General features: G+C 42.4%; 1 long non-coding RNA gene across 1 annotated transcript in view; it reads left to right on the top strand.

Moving 5' to 3' along the window:
* The window catches only part of LOC123362836, a 430,380-nt gene extending 420,200 nt beyond the window's left edge, over positions 1-10,180 (top strand). Inside the window, exon 6 of the long non-coding RNA XR_006576592.1 lies at positions 10,015-10,180. This is a non-coding gene — a long non-coding RNA (uncharacterized LOC123362836). The remainder of the gene's footprint in view (positions 1-10,014) is intronic.
* The last annotated feature ends 6,242 nt before the right edge of the window (positions 10,181-16,422 follow it).

Genomic DNA, 16,422 nt, shown 5'->3' with positions numbered 1-16,422 from the left:
AGGTCCCTTCCAAACCTGATATTCTATGTTCATGCCAGGAGAGACTTTTTTGACAAATGGATTTAATTAGGACTGCTTCCTGACATAGGGCACTGAAGACGACAAAATGTGAACTGTTTGTTAATTGTATGTAGTTCCCATTAGTTCCACAAATACAAGTTGTTGAAGTTATGGAAGGTATTCCCACCTTCTGAAAAGACTGAAGACTACATTGATGAAATAAGGAAAATCCCAGACTTTCACATTACTGTAAGTTGCTTTTAATAATACTCTTACTGCTAATAAGCATGGTAAATGACTCTGCAAATCTTGATGCCAAGCAGCCTATATTGCCTATATTGATACTGTAATCAGATATGGATGTCTTTTGGAATGTTTTTTTATGTAGGTTTTGTTTCCAAGGAGACATAAAATAAATAATTGGAAGTTATTTGACATTGTAGTTGTACCTAATACTGTAGCTTTGTGCAGTGACCAGCAATTATTTTCATGGGATATGGCTGAAAAAATTCAGATGTTTTAGTATTCGTCCTTAAGTTTTAAACTATGTTGCAATAATTAAAAAGTAAACAGCCCCAGTAAAAGCATTTAAACTGATTGCATTGTGACATCTGGCCTTTCCTTCACTTTCTTTTTAATTGCTGCTCAGTAATGGCAATAGTCATAAATGGTTTGAATATAGTTCTCAAAGAAGTTACCTGTTTAACCACTGCTTATTATTTATTGCTCTTTGAGATTGTGTTGAATTGTTGTGAGCGGGGTTTTTTTGTGACTCCTGTTGTGAGCAATTGGCAGATATGGCCTATAGAATTAGCAATAATATGTTTATTATGGCTTTGCTTAAAGTAACAGGCACAGCCTTGCTCAGTAGGTTTTCTAAATGTTTGGGTTGCTCCCCGCACTACCTTTTTGCAGTCCTTCTGGTGCCCCTGGTTGAGAGAGCCTTTGGTAGCTGTGGCCCTGGGTGGGCAGAGGAACTGTTTTTGCTTTGATGTTTTGCCTAGGGTTAATGTCTGAAATACAAACTTGTGCCCTGAAAGAGACTTGAGTGGCAGAGTGTCCCCAGCTATGGCTCCATTGTGCTGTGGGTTTGTACAAATGACTCCAGAAGATGCAAGGTGGTGGAGAATCAGACCCTTAATGAACAATGGTTGCCATTCCTGTAGCATAGAGAGGTCGGATGTGAATGCTAGACACGGAGCCAGGAATTCCCAAGTTCTAATCTTGGCTGTGACCCAGCCCTCTACCCTGATGTCTCAAGGCAAGCCATAGCAGGGATTTCAGGTTTAGGACCTTTGTAAGCTTCCTTAAAGGTAACAACCTTGTGGAAACTCTGTGGCCCCTGATTAAGTAATAGATACTTCTAAAGTTATTTTACTGATAATTAAACACATAGGATTCTGTGGGAGTAGGCAGAAATTTCAGGCGGAGCAGTAAGGGCGGAGTGTGTGACTCCCCACAAAAAACTCAAGCATTCGGTGGTATTGTGTGAAAACCTGAATGAACAGAGGCACAGCCCTTCCCCCACTACTGCTTGAGACTTTGTGCCCCAGCAAACTCCATACATGGGGGGTTCAAGATTCCTATGTGCCTCTGGTGGAGCTGCCTACACCATGTGTAGCAGCTCTGCTGCACTGGGACCCTTCTGCACTCCTTACTCTGATGGGTAAACTGAGCCCTGTGAAAATAATTTACATGCCCATACCGCATCCTCGACAGGGGATTTTAGCCAATGGTTCCGCATAGTTGTGGATGCTCTCATTGGCTGTTTCATTACCAAGAACTGTTGCAGCAGGGCAGAGCTGTAAGAAACAGAGTTTTCCTAAATATGCCGAGAAGCCAGTGTTGCCAACTCCATGCATTCAAAAATCATGACTCCAGCCCCCTCCCCCACCTCCCAAAATGAAGAGGCTTAAAATTCATATATTTTTAATTGGTTTCTTTTTATTTTGACTTCTGGTTAATGAGTCCCAAAGTGCATTTGAGTCAAATGTCAGTTTTTCTGGGCATTCATGAAGGCTAGAATCTTTTTTAATTGAAAGATGATATTCTCATATAGTCCTGTGAGTGCAGGAGCTAGGGCCTTATGAAAAACACCAAATATTGGGAGACTCACAATAAAATCATGAGAGTTGGCAACATGGATTCCTGACCAATACACGCCCCCTCTGGAAACCTGGTCCTCTTTCTCCAATTCCTGTCGTCATAGTACAATCAGCTATGCAGGGGCTGCTAGATCAAATCTCAGTTTCAGTACACACTGGCGATCTAAAAATCACCTGCTCTGGAGCTGCCTACACCTCATGCAGCAGCTCTGCTGCATTTTGACTTTTCTGCATCCCCTATTCTGAGTGTATTTTGTCCCTTAAGATTATATCTACACGCAAGTACAGCGTCCAAACCTTCTACTTATTCAATGAGAGGTGGTCTGGAGTAAGAGCTCCAGGAATGGGCTTGATGTGGTGAATAAAAAAGCCCAAAAAGAATTTAGAAGTAAAGGAGCAGTGGAATAGTTTCCCAAGAAATGCCTGGAAAAGCAGGAAGAAAAGCCAAAAGGGAAGAAATTCACAAGCTTAAACTGCAAAGAATACATCTTCCACGAGAGGGAGCTCAGAAACCATTCACTGCTAAGCAATAGAAAGTGTTATGAATCATAGACGATAAAGATGGAAAAGACTTGTGAGATCTTCTAGCCCAGTGGTTCCCAATCTTTTCCAGATGGTGAACCCCATAGTAAAACAGACGAGAGTTTCAAGGTGTTCCAACTCCCCACACACCAATCTATCCACAAAGAAAGGGACGCGATATATCGATCCCCGAACGCGCTCCTGTCGACTCCGTAACTCCATCAACCCGAACGGCGGTAGCGGAGTCGACATGGAGAGCCTCGGACATCGATCCCGCGCCATGAGGACGGTAGGTAATTCAATATAAGATACTTCGACTTCAGCTACGTTATTCACGTAGCTGAAGTTGCGTATCTTATATCGATTTTCCCCTGTAGTGTAGACCTGCCCTGAGAAACTATGTTCTACAGACAATGTTGGTGAGGTAATCTTTTATTGGACCAGCTTCTGTCAATGAGAGAGACAAGCTTTTGAGCTTACATAAAGCCCTTCCTTAGGTCTGGGAAACCTACTCAAAAATGTCGCAGCTAAATACAAGGTGGAACAGATTGGTTAGCATAAGTAGTTAACACATATTTCAAGGGATCGTTTAAGGTGAGGTGACCCACTAACACCCCTCCAGTCATAGGGGGAAAGAAAGGGAGACAAAAAAGGCAGGTTGGGGGCGGCTGTTAGTGGGTTATCAATTGTTGTAATAAGTCAAAAATCCAGTGTCTCTACTCAGTCCATGATTTTTAGTGTCAAGCAAAGTTCTTTGTTCTAGCCCGTCTTCCGCAGGCAGAAGACAGTGGTGATACTACACAGATAATTCACATTTCACCACAGAATTATTGGGAAGAATTCCTGAAGCATTTTAAGATACTATTACTTGTAGGAACTGTCCTGTCCATTTTGTGTCTGACAGTCTTGCAGTGAGGGAGTATAAAGGTGTTGATTTACACTCATATGAATCTCAGAGACTGGTTCAGTTTGCTTTCAGAATAGCTACAGGGGAATTTCAAATCAGTTGTAAACCCTTTTTGTACTACTGCAAGCTTGGATATAATGTAATTCAGTTTATACTAGTCAAGGCAGAAACCAAAACCCCAGATTTGATAACTTCAGGGAAGTTTTACTCTACTTCACACCTGGCATGTGTCTAGAATGGGAGAAATCAAACCGCTGAATCTGAGAACCTCTGGATTTTGGAAAAGTTTGGACGCCAATCCATCTGGAAACTCTCTCTGCTGTATCATAGTGTGATTTGTGGACACTGCAGATGTCTAACAGGAAGTAGGCTAGAAAGAGTCATGAAGACATACCCAGTTTGGGAGTTCTGAGTCACTAAATCTGGTTTCATGCAATATGTTGTTGATTGCAGTATTCCCAACCCCAAGCATATAAAACTCATGACATTGGCCTAAAAATCATGAGATCTTTTTAAAAAATAATCGATGGTGGGTACTTTTTATTTGCCTTCTGGTATATGAGCCTTTAAGGTGCATTCGGGTCACATTTTCAAGCTTTTCTCCACAATCATGAGGGTGAGAAACGTCCTTATTTTTTGTTTGAAAGCTGAGATCCTCACATTGTCACAGGATTCTAGGAACAGTGTCTTTAAGGAAAACACTAAATACCTTGAGTCACACTAAAAACAGGAGAGCTTGATTTCATTTTAAAAAATAAAAAGCATTAACTGAAACCTGAAATTCCCTGCTTTTTCAAGAGTACTTAGATTGCAAAGTCTTGGGGCAAGGACTATACTTTTGTTATGTGTTTGTACAGCACCTAGCACAATGGAGTCCTGGTCCATTGCAGGGACCAGTAGGTGCTACTATATTGCAAATAATACATGATGATTATAGCAAATAATTCTTCATCAATACGGCAAATCCTGGCACCATGGACATCAATGGTAAAACTTGCAAAATGGGACCAGAATTTTAGCCATGATGACTTGAACCAAGCTCCCCAGATCTTAACCACCCTAAACTCTTGGAAATTTCAGATCCAGATCTTTATACCTGCTACGCTACACGCTAACTGAGGGAATTAGAAACTTCTCTTGTGGACAGGTTTTCTATAATTGCCCACTTCAGGACTTGTTGCTCTTTTCACTGGCATTGGCCACTGCCAGAAACAAGATATTGAACTAGAAAGTGCACTAGTGTGACTAGGCATAGCAATTTCTAAGTTCCTATGATTTATTTTTCTTAAATCGCATGCACTAAAACCTCACTGATATTTTAGTGCTACTTGAGAGCAATCTGCAGTAGGGTCTCCTGAAAAGGGAAGATAGAATTAGGCAGCAGGATGGCCACCTTGGGAAATTATTTGGAAACTTTCAGCAGAAGCTGAGAGCATAGGGATGCCATTTTTAGCTCATCCTACTCATAGATTCATGAGGCATCTCTTTTGACTTGTCACAAAAGCATCTTGTTGACTCTGCAATGAGTTCAGTACAATCAGCCACCTTTATAAAAACAATGATGATGGAGCCGCTAGGGCAAAATAAAAGGTTAAGTGCTATTATGAAAATGCACATCCTGGTACTCAGAAGCATCTGATTGTTGTCGAGGCTGCATACACAGTTCAGCCTGTGAAACCTAGCTAAAACGTAGACAACTTGGAGGCTTGGATTTCAAAGGTTACGTTTCCAAACCTGTATGGAACTGGGGTTGGTTCTGTCAAAATCCACCCACACCCAGTGAGCCTACAAAATTCCATAATTGGCTTCTTGAATATGTAGATCAGGATTGCACCTGCAAAAAGGCACTTCTGCATGAAAATATGCTCACAGCAATTGAATGCGGTAGGTCTGTGGCTGGCAGGAAAAAGGGGATGAGGCTCTGTTAAGGGTCCCTGATGCATTTGGGTTACAAGGGAGTGGAAAGAGGGGCAGACTTACCTGAGAAGAGCCACAGGCACCTAAATAAATGCTGAGCACTCTTAGCTCCCACTGACTTCAATGGGTCAGCAAAGCACCTCACAGGATCTGACCCTGGCTTTGCATTTGATTTTTAAACAAATTGCACTGTCGTTCCTTCAATATATTTATTTCCCACTTCATTTTTAAAAGGGGCCATTTGTTTAGCCCAAGGAAATGAAACCAAGACAATTTTATGCAGCCTCAAATTGGCCATTTGTGCGAGCATTACCGTATCCTTTGAGAAGAACAAAAGTCTCACAGCCAAACATGCTGATTATACACACGTGTCCTTGAGACGTGGGGCCAGATGTGCAGCTGGGGTAAATCAACAGCGCTCCAGTGGAGTCAGTGCTGATATATACCAGCAAAGGAGCTGCCTCTTGATTTTATGCTCCAGACAGAAATGCATCCAGACGTTTAGAAATACAAACTGATTTCTCATGGGAAGACTATTAGTTTAGTTTAATTTTGTTTTCCAGTTACATCTTTGATTTCCTGTATGTAATTCCCTTGAATCCATCAGGGAACAATGCTACAATGATCCCCGCTACATGACTAGAATAACTCAGCTGCCCTGCAGCCAATTTAAAGCCTATAGAACTGGATAATCCCTTCAGAGTTAAACCTGTATGTTTTAGATAGGTCGTCAGAATATTAGGACTGACACCTCATATTGGAAGCCATTAGTGGAGCTTGGGAGGTGGTTTTCTGCTGTATTAGTAAACATCAGAGTTTCTGGAGTGTTTTATTCCAGGTCACTCGCCTTTTGTAACAAGCAATGAGTACAATATGCAGAGTGCTAGAACTGCAAAACCAGGTCATCCCAAAGGTCCTGAACTGCATCACTGAGACGGAGAGAGTGTGTTGTCCAATGGTGAGAGCAGGTTGATCAGTTTTGTGTGTTGTTGGTATTTTAAAGTCGAAGGGCAAATACAGTACATTGAATTAACCCGCTATTTGCTAGTGCAAGTATCAGTCGCTAAGAATTGCTAAAGTGTCTGTTGCCCTAGGTTAAATTTTCAAGAAGCACCAAAGTCTTGTTTGGATTCAGTGAAAGTCAATGGGACATGGGCTTCTAAGTGCCTACGTCACCCAGGGATTTTTGAAAATTCTACCCATAGTCTCCAGGGCTGATGTACAAAAGAAATAAATTACGTATAATTAATAATAGATTCCTTGTATTTAAAATGTATATGTGCCTGGTTTTGCTTCATTATAGGCTCCACGTGGTATAACTGAACTGTCATAAAATATACGTGAACTAAATTAAAAAGATTCACGGAGTTACTTAGCAATAGTTCAGGCACTCAGCAAACTTCATCTTTCCTTGGTTTGTTTCAAGAACTGTCATTTGCTTTTAACTTCCATCTGCCATAATGAGCTCCAATGTATTGAAAGTAAACGTAATTTATCAAGTGTCAAGTGCTGAATTATCCAGGTAATTCAGTGAAACGTTTCTTTCTTTTTCTAATTTCCAGACCATTACATAGGATTACTGTTTGTTTCAACAATGTGATGTTAAGTAGTACACGAAAACAATGCAGCAAAGCCATTCTATCATATGAAGGAATATGTATTATGTATCCAAAAAATCAAAAATTGCTCTTAACTGGGAATTACACTGCAATAAGTGCAGGGGAAATACAATGTAGGTAACAAAGTGGAGCAAAATGACTCAACCTAATAGTTTGGGAGCACAGAGTAAGATCAATAGTGGTCTCTTAACCAAAATATGGTGCCCAGATACTACAGTAATGGCACTCTAGCAATATATAGTTACAGTACATAGGTTATAAATCCTCGAGAACTAGGGTTTGTGACATTTTCAGCGGTTTTTACTATATAGCCATAGAAACATTTTCTTTTAATTTCAGGTTCATTCAAATCCACCCACTCAAAGGCAGGCACCTGTGTGGACTGAACACAAAGGAAAACTCAGTCATGTCTCACCATCATGAGAAGCTATGATGTTTCCTCGCATGATTTCAATGCAAAATCATAAAATGACTTTCCAGGTTTGCTTGGAAGGTTCCCAAATTGAGTCCTAGGTTGAGTCTGTAACCATAAGCCTTTCTGTTAAAAAAAAAAAATTATGCAAAACAGAAATTCTCTCTCGTGTTGAGTTTCTTTGCAGATAGTTTCATTTTTGAAAAGAGGCCATTTTTCAAAACATGAAAACTTTCTGCAAACCCTTTTCCTTATGTATGGAGTGTTATTCTAGCTGTGTTGCTCACAGGATATTAGAGAGACAAGGTGGGTGAGGTAATTTTCTGTTACTAGACCAAATCCTATTGGTGAGAGAGACAAGAAACTTGTCTCCCTCACCAACAGAAATTGGTCTAATAAAAGATATTACCTCACCCACCTTTTCCCTCAAACATGTTAGTAATGCAGGCCTGATCCAAAGCCTAATGAAGTCAATGGTGAGATCCCCATTATTGCTTAAACATTGTCAAAGATGAAATAAAGAGCATATCTTTTAGGATGTAGCTGGGACTGACACAACGCACCATTTAAGTCCATAAAATACTGTTCAAGTGGAATTGAAATATTGCATAGGCGTTGTGCTGATTCCATTCTCACAGGGTTGAATTCCAGCCTTAATGGAATTACTCTGTGGAAATTCAGCTCCCTCAGAGCACGTAATCCATTCCTGTTTGTACAAAACGTGCTGTTTCTTTCCATGTGCAAGGACAGCTTGCCTGCGGCTCTAATTGCTCATGTAAACTCTGATCCCTTACTGTGAGTAGCACAGATGCACTGAAGTCAATGGCGCTACACCAGTTTACAGCAGTAGAGGATCTGCCCTGCTGTTCAAGAATTGTTTTTGTAGAGAGCATATTCTGCTCAGCTTGTGCAGAAGCACTGTTGGGAAAGTAGCAAAACGTCAGTGTGGCCTAAATTACTTTATTATTATTTGTACGAAAGTTGGTTTGCACGGGAGGCAGGAAATTTCCAGAATAATACATTGTCATTAAGCAATACTGTGTTGAGACAGAAATTTACATTTAAAATATAAGGGACCTCTCTTGAGCCAGATGAATTTGTTCTGCCTTCATTATCTGGTGGGTATTCGCTAAGTAGAGAGTCATAATGACAGAACGAGAAGCAATGGTCTCAAGTTGGAGTGGGGGAGTTCTAGGTTGGAGATTAGGAAACACTATTTCACTAGGAGGGTGGTGAAGCACTGGGATGGTTTACCTAGGGAGGTGGTGGAATCTCCATCCTTAGAGGTTTTTAAGGCCCAGCTTGACAAAGGCCTGGCTGGGATGATTTAGTTGGTGTTGGTCCTGCTTTGAGCAGGGGGTTGGACTAGATGACCTCCTGAGGTCTCTTCCAACCCTAATATTCTATGATTCTGTAATGGCATTATATAGGCACACAAACTAAAGAAACTTTGGTACTGTAATTTACCCATGGGTCAACTAGTTATTTTGCAAGAGTTACTATGCAAGATGTGATTTGAAGAGTAAACTGACTAGGACATGGGTATTGAGAAAATACTCCTGACAGCGAAGAACTGTTGAGTTCTAATCCCAGCTTTGACACTTCAGATGTGGTTCCCATTCAGTGCCTTGAGATTCATATACCAAAAACCACAGCTAAGAAGTGACTAATAGAGCTGGTTGGAGAAACTTTGAGGGAACCATTTTCCACAGGAATATGCACTTCCATCAAAATCAAAATGCTTCATGAAATCAGGTCAATTTCACTCACATTTCATTTAAAAAAGGGAAAGTTCTGACAATGTCAAAACATCTCATATGGATATTCTGCATTTCTTATGATATGCGAAACAATTTGCTGTATGGTGTATTTGCAAACCTGTTTAATTTCTATACACGTAAGAGTATATGGCTAAAGGAATGGACTGTCCATGGGGAAAAGGTGGTATATTTCATACCCACAAGCACACTGTTGCTATTGACCTCCCGTCTCCTAAGGTCTTGTGGTTAAAGCACTGAGACTGAAAAGCTCAGGATTCACTTCCTGGTTCTGCCACAGCTTTCCTGAGAAACCATGGCCAAGTCATGCAACCTCTCTGGGCTCCACATCTCCATCTGTAAAATGGGGATCATAATGCTTCCCTTCTCCCACTCTTTGTCTTAGACTTATTTAGACTACAAGCTCTTCAAAGCAGGATTGTCTCTCACTCAGTGCCAAGCACAATGGATCCTGATTGGGCACTGCCATAATACAAGAGTTTAATAAGGAGAGTTGTGAAGATAGGTTTTATGTCTAGGTAGATTAGTGCTATATGAATGCCAAGTAACACTGTTATTCTCACACTGCTTATCTTTATTAGATCTAATCAAACCAACAAACTCTTCAGCTAACTTATCATTAAGCACAGAGCTTTATTTTCCAGCTTGTGGCAAGAGGATGAAACTCGGGATCTTTGTTTGGTGTCAAAAATGTTTTTGTGTCTTGTGTGTGTTAAAAAACAACATCTTTCAAGAAAGTTATTTTCTTCCCTAGGCAATATACGTGGTCTGCGATGATACAACCCCAGAGAGAAAATGAGCTATGTGATCTCTTAAATGATGGAATGCAACTCTAAGCAAGCATTCAGTTCCAGTCCATCTCCTCCCACCACTTCCAGCTGTGCTGTATGAAGTGTATATACAAGAAAAATAGGAAATGCAAAGACAGGTAATAAATAATCAAAAGTGCTGTTAACTTGCTACATCGTAAAAAACAAAAAACACTAGTAGTCTCACTGCCCCAACATTTTATGGCTTTTATAGGTCCTGGGAAGGGCTTAATAAGAGCAGGATGGGCCCTTAAATAATATTCCATGGGTTCTCAACTTGGGATGTCTATGGCCTGTGTTATGCAAGAGGTTAAACTAGATTATCAGAATGGTCCCTTGTGGCCCTTAAAATCTACAAATGTATGAATTAACAGGGTTCAGTCCTTTCTTTCTTTATGGCTAAATGGGAAGAGAGCCCAGTTTTTTAAATTCTATTGTAACATGGAGGAAACAATATGGAAAAGTTCGTCAACCCTGAACTAGAATAGTATTTTTGGTGATCTACCTCCCAGGCATTGCTTCCATCTGAAGTTCTGCCCATAAGAACAGCCATACTGGGTCAGGCCAAAGGTCCATCTAGCCCAGTGTCCTGTCTTCCGACAGTGGCCAATGCCAGGTGCCCCAGAGGGAATGAACAGAACAGGTAATCATCAAGTGATCCATGCCCTGTCGCCCATTCCCAGCTTCTGGCAAACAGAGGCTAGGGACACCATCTCTGCCCATCCTGGCTAATAGCCATTGATGGACCTATCCTCCATGAATTTATCTAGTTCTTTTTTTAAACCCCTTCCAGATTTTACACAACTGTCTTCTTTTGTACGTCTCTCAGGTCTTCGTGTCCTTTCTCCCCAGGTATCTTCAATGAACCACAATGCCTCCTTTATAGCCTATGCTTCTCTTGTTCCCAATCCTTATTCCATGCTGACTATATACCTTTAATGCCTGCCCTATCCCCAGTATAGCAAGCATAAAATGATCATATTTCAAAATGCTGAAAATTTCAAAATGTTTAAAATCTTGACATTTAAAAAAAAATTGTCTACATTTTCCCCAAATCCACCCCCTCCAATTTTCAATCAACTATAGATCTGTTTGAAATGTTTAAATTCAGAAATTTTAACTTTTGTATTGTTGACATTTTAAATATAGAAAAAAGGGACAAAATTTCTGCAAATCTCATGAATTCTAATCGATACCATCTTTTTTACCAGCTCTCCTGATCAGTATTCGTCAGGATTGCATCAGCTTTACTCTGGGACTAATTATACTCCTGGGCTAAATTTGGCCCATTAAATCAGATTCTGCTCTTATGCCTGTGGAGTCTGAAGACCTTTAAGTTCAGGAGTAAGGTCCATATCTTTTAATAAATAATAAAATATATGGAGATATACCTATCTCACAGAACTGGAAGGGACCCTGAAGGGTCATTGAGTCCAGCCCCCTGCCTTCACTAGTAGGACCAAGTACTGATTTTGCCCCAGATCCCTAAGTGGCCCCCTCTTGAATTGAACTCACAGCCCTGGGGTTAGCAGGCCACTGCTCAAACCACTGAGCTATCCCTCCCCCTCAGATTGTGGTAGGGGGATCCCATATTGGCACTGGCGAACAAGTTATGTTTAAATTCTCATGTAACTACAAGGAAGCTGGCAAAAGTTAGTCACAGGGGCCAGTGCCATGAAAGCCAGAGGGAGAACATGGGTCAAATCTTGGATTTGTTGAAGCCAATGGGAATTTTGCCATCAGAGAAGTATCTAAGCCGGTGTCCCTACATGATGGGAACTTCTCAAAAAGAAGATAATAAAACACAAATGACATGCACATGAGGCCAGAATTTAGATCAAAGGAGTGACACTTCTCTGAGGATCAACCCCAGCTGAATAGCACAGTAAAAAGAAAAAGTCTGTGGGTCAATGAGACAGAGTTCTAATTTTGGAAACAGCTTTCTCACTTGATGGTTAAGGCTTTCATTTAGATGATGACCCGGCGGGGGGGGGGGGGGCAAAGAATGGTGCAAACAAGCCTTCACATAGCTAGTTGACTTTTGCCCTTGAAGCCACTTGAAATCAATGTGATCTCACAGAGAAAGAGCACCTTTGACAAGTCTGAAATCTGTACATTACAATATGTCTCAGAGGGGATGGTGAAGTTTTGCTGCATATTTGCCAACCTGTTACGAAGATTATAACTCACTGGAAACTGCTTTCTCCTCCCTGAGGGTATGTCTACACTGCATAGTTAACCTGGGCTCTTATCCAGGTTTTACCCTTAATCCCGCCTACTGTTCACAAAGAAAAACCTCTGACCTGGATTTGGAGGAAATATGTAGCAGTAGATACTACAGTGAGAATATTTTATAAATGCAATTAGATAGAGTAGACTGTCTTTTATAGGACATGTAATATGGGTAAACTTCTAGATTGGTGGTTCTTAATTGGTGTACGTGTACCCCTGTGGGTACTCGGAGATTTTCCAGGGGATACATCAGCTCATCTAGATATTTGCTTAGTTTTACAACAGGCTACATAAAAAGCTGTAGCAAAGTCAGTACAAACTAAAATACAGACAATGACTTGTTTATACTGCTCTGTATATTATACACAGAAATGTAAGTTCAATATTTATATTCCCGTTGATTTATTTTATAATTATATGGTAAAAATAAGAAAGTCAGCAATTTGCCAGTAAGTGTGTGCTGTGACACTTGTATTTTTATGTCTGATTTTGTAAGCAAGTAGTTTTTAAGTGAGGTGAAACTTGGGGGTACGCAAGACAAATCAGACACCTGAAAGGGGTACAATAGTCTGGAAAGATTGAGAGCCACTGCTCAGATTCTTCCCATATGGCTGTTAAAGGCTAAAAGTAGCAATGTTGGGATGAGCTGTTTGAGATTGCAATGTCCTCTTGCAGTGTTTCCAATTCAAACTATGTAGTATTGTGATGGCACATGACAACTGGAAACCAAGTGAAACTGACTAATCTAATTTCCTTGTACATGTTGCCTGGAACATTAAAAAGTTAGTAGATAGTGGAAAATAAAAAAGATTAAAACCATTCTTTCCATTTTAAATGAGGTGGTGGTAGAAATGTAAGTGAGGTTTCATAGAGAAAGTGCACATATGATTTGATGATATCTTTGACAATGTCTCTTTAACCGAAATACATCTTATTGCTAAATAATGTAGATTGTTTGCTAGGTTTTGTTTCCACAGTAGTCCCATGGGAGCTGATTACTGGGAAGGATAGTAAGAACTTAGGTTTATAAAACATAATCATGTGGGAAATTTTTCCAAGGAAACATTCCCACATTCAGTCAGACGACAACTATATGTATATTTGCTATTTATCTTTAATTTTCCCAGTAACAATCCTGTTAATTGCATATGCAATTTGTTGCTATTTAGTATAACTGAGAAAACAAAGAGGATGTTGTGCTTCTGTTCTAGGAGATATGGAAGTTGTCTTAGCTATTAAGTAGAATCCTGTGTATTTTCCTGCTGAGCTTAATTCAGACAGTCAGGCTAAGACTGAAGCTATACACAAATCAAACAAAAGAGGGAGGACAAATTTATACCAGCTAGTCTGACAGTCTAAATTGTTTCCTCTAAAGCTTAATTAGCACAGTTTATACATTCCACATATGTGCTCTCTAACCTCCCTATCTGCAGCCTTGTCAGCTGTTATATATTTAATTCGCTTACTTTTAGATTGCAGTGTGGTGCTGTGTAGCAGTGTCGGTTGTATCTAGACCAAAAAAAACTGATTGCAGGATATCTGGAACTCATGGGTTGCAGAGGAGTTTCACTGTGTGTTTCAACTGGGATTTGGTCAGTTTTACCCTCTCCAAATGTATAGCCTGCATACCCATTTCAGTCCCAAAGTTGCCTACATTACCCACAAATTTGGGGTCCCTCTCAGTTTCATTGTTGAAAATTAGGAATCAGAAGTAAGGAATCCTGAAACTGGGATTATGGAAAGAATTCTGCACACTATGGGCAAATTTTTAAGTGATCAGGGGCAGATTTTCAGGTATGGGGCACAATTACTGGTATGGAACTAGCAGGCAGCACATGCATTTGGAGACCAATTTTCAGAAGTGCTCAGCCACCAGCCCGTGTAGTTTAAAGGAGCCCTGAGGCAGCTCTAAACTACCCCAGCATCAAGGAACCACCAAGAGCTCTTTGGCATCTCTTGCTGTACCCAGCACAGATGAGGCACAGCTTAGAATCCGCACCAAGGTCTCCATACATCCTGGTTTCAATGAAGCGCTCATTGCGGGGGGGGGTCTTCTAATTATATTACAATACCCTCCACCCCAAGTAAGCGGTTTGGGACTTCTCGGAATCATCTATACCACAGTAAGCTCTTATTACTACCAACAACATTTTGTACTTCTATCAAAGATGTCATAAGGGGATCCCAAAGTACTTTACAACGGTTCATTATTTGTCTCCAACAGCACCTCTGTGGTTTCTCTGACCCGTCAGTTTTCACTATCCACACAAAACAGAATGTGAGAATTTCTAATAATAAGGAAACTTGAATCAAAGTGATTACGATTGCACCCTGAGAGCTTGCTCCTGCAAACAACAGGATGAGAAGAGTTACTTATGTCCTTCGGTATCTGCAGGGTCAGGTCCTGAAAGCAGTTGTTGGTTCACTGGTTTATAAAGTTAGAAGTGATATGTACTATAGTTAAGTCACAGGAGTGGAAGTCAGGAGATCTGTGTTCAATTATTAGCTCTGCCATAGACACCTTGTGTGAGTTTGGGCAAACCACTTCCCTTCTCTGGGCTTCAGTTTTCCATCTGTAAAATGGCATGTGATGGGGTGTTCACCCCGCCACACCCACCACTAAAGGGGTTACAGTGGCTAGGTGGGTCAGTTAACTGCCTAGGCTTCACCTGGGGGAGGAGCCAAGAAGCAATGAGGACAAACTAAAGCAGGGGTCGGCAACCTATGGCACGCGTGCCCGCGAGCCAATTTTTAATGGCACGCTGCTGCCTCCTGGGACTCCAGCATACCATTAAAAATCCTGCCCAGCCTGGCCCGCTCTCCTCTGCCCAGGGAGCAGAAGCATAGCTGTGTGCACAAGGTGGGCAAATGCCCCACTCTCCTGGCGCGGCAAGCCGCGGGGTGCGCACTGCCGGGCTGAGCGCAGCAAGCTGCCGGCCCCTCCCCTGGAGCCCTGCTGCTGTGCGCTCCTGCAGGGCAATGTTTGGCTCCACGGGAAGGCAGAAACACTCCCTACTCAACCGGAGCTGTGTCACCGCACGCACAGCGCTCTGGGGGGAGGGGGGGTTGGGGCTGCACACTCCCGCGGGGAGTCAGACACGCTCCACCCTCCCCTGGAGCCATGCCGCCCTGTGCGCTCCCGCGGGGCAGCGTATTTGGCTCTGCGTGGAGCCTCATGGTAAGGGGGCTGGGGGGGAGGTTGGATAAGGGTTGGGGCAGTCAGGGGACAAGGAACAGGGAGGCTTAGATAGGGGGCGGGGTCCCAGGAGGGGGTAGTCAAGGGACAAGGAGCAGGGGAGTTGGGAGTTCTTAGGGGGGCAGTCACCCAGCCCTCTCCCCTGAGTCCTGACCTCCACACACACCGCCCTCTGCCCTGAGCCCCACACCCTCCAGGCGCCTGCCCTGAGCCCTATACCTCCCTCATACACACCCAGCCCTCTGTTTGACTCCTTCATCTCCCCTCCACAACCCCAGCCCTGACTCTGGCACCCCCTCACATATCCAGCACCCCCCTCCCCACGCACCTGCTGCATCCCCACCACCACCTGGAGCAACACATGGGAGCTCCTGAACCCACCCACCCCCCCCCACACACACACACATTCCTACCTGCACCCCTCGCATCAAATGGGAACTGCCCAGGTAAGTGCCTCACACCCGAACCTCCTGTCTCAACCCTGAGCCCTCTCCCTCATTTAGCTCCTGGCCCAACCCTTCACCCCCAGCCCTGTGCTCAGTGCACTCCCACCCTCAGCTCAGTGCAGAGAGAGGAAGAGAATGGGCCAGAACCAGGGAGAAGGTAGGTACTCACTGTATGTGGGGAGGGCCGGGACCCCAGACTGGCAGCCGGCTGAGCGGATCCCGGCGGATGGAACCCCTGAGTGGCAGTGAGCTGAGCCGTTAAGTCCACTGCCGGTCTGGGGTCCCCACTGCCGGCCCCACTCAGCCCGCTGATGGTGTGGGGTTCTGGAGATCAACATTTTAATGTCATTTTAAATGACGCTTCTTAAACATTTTGAAAACCTTGTTTATTTTACAGTACAACACTAGTTTAGTTATATAATATATAGACTTATAGAGAGAGAGACCTTCTAAAAAACATTAAAATGTATTACCGGCAC

This window comes from Mauremys mutica, chromosome 2 (assembly GCF_020497125.1).
Source record: "Mauremys mutica isolate MM-2020 ecotype Southern chromosome 2, ASM2049712v1, whole genome shotgun sequence".
NCBI lineage: Eukaryota > Metazoa > Chordata > Testudines > Geoemydidae > Mauremys > Mauremys mutica.
This window is presented reverse-complemented; position numbering and strand designations above follow the sequence as displayed.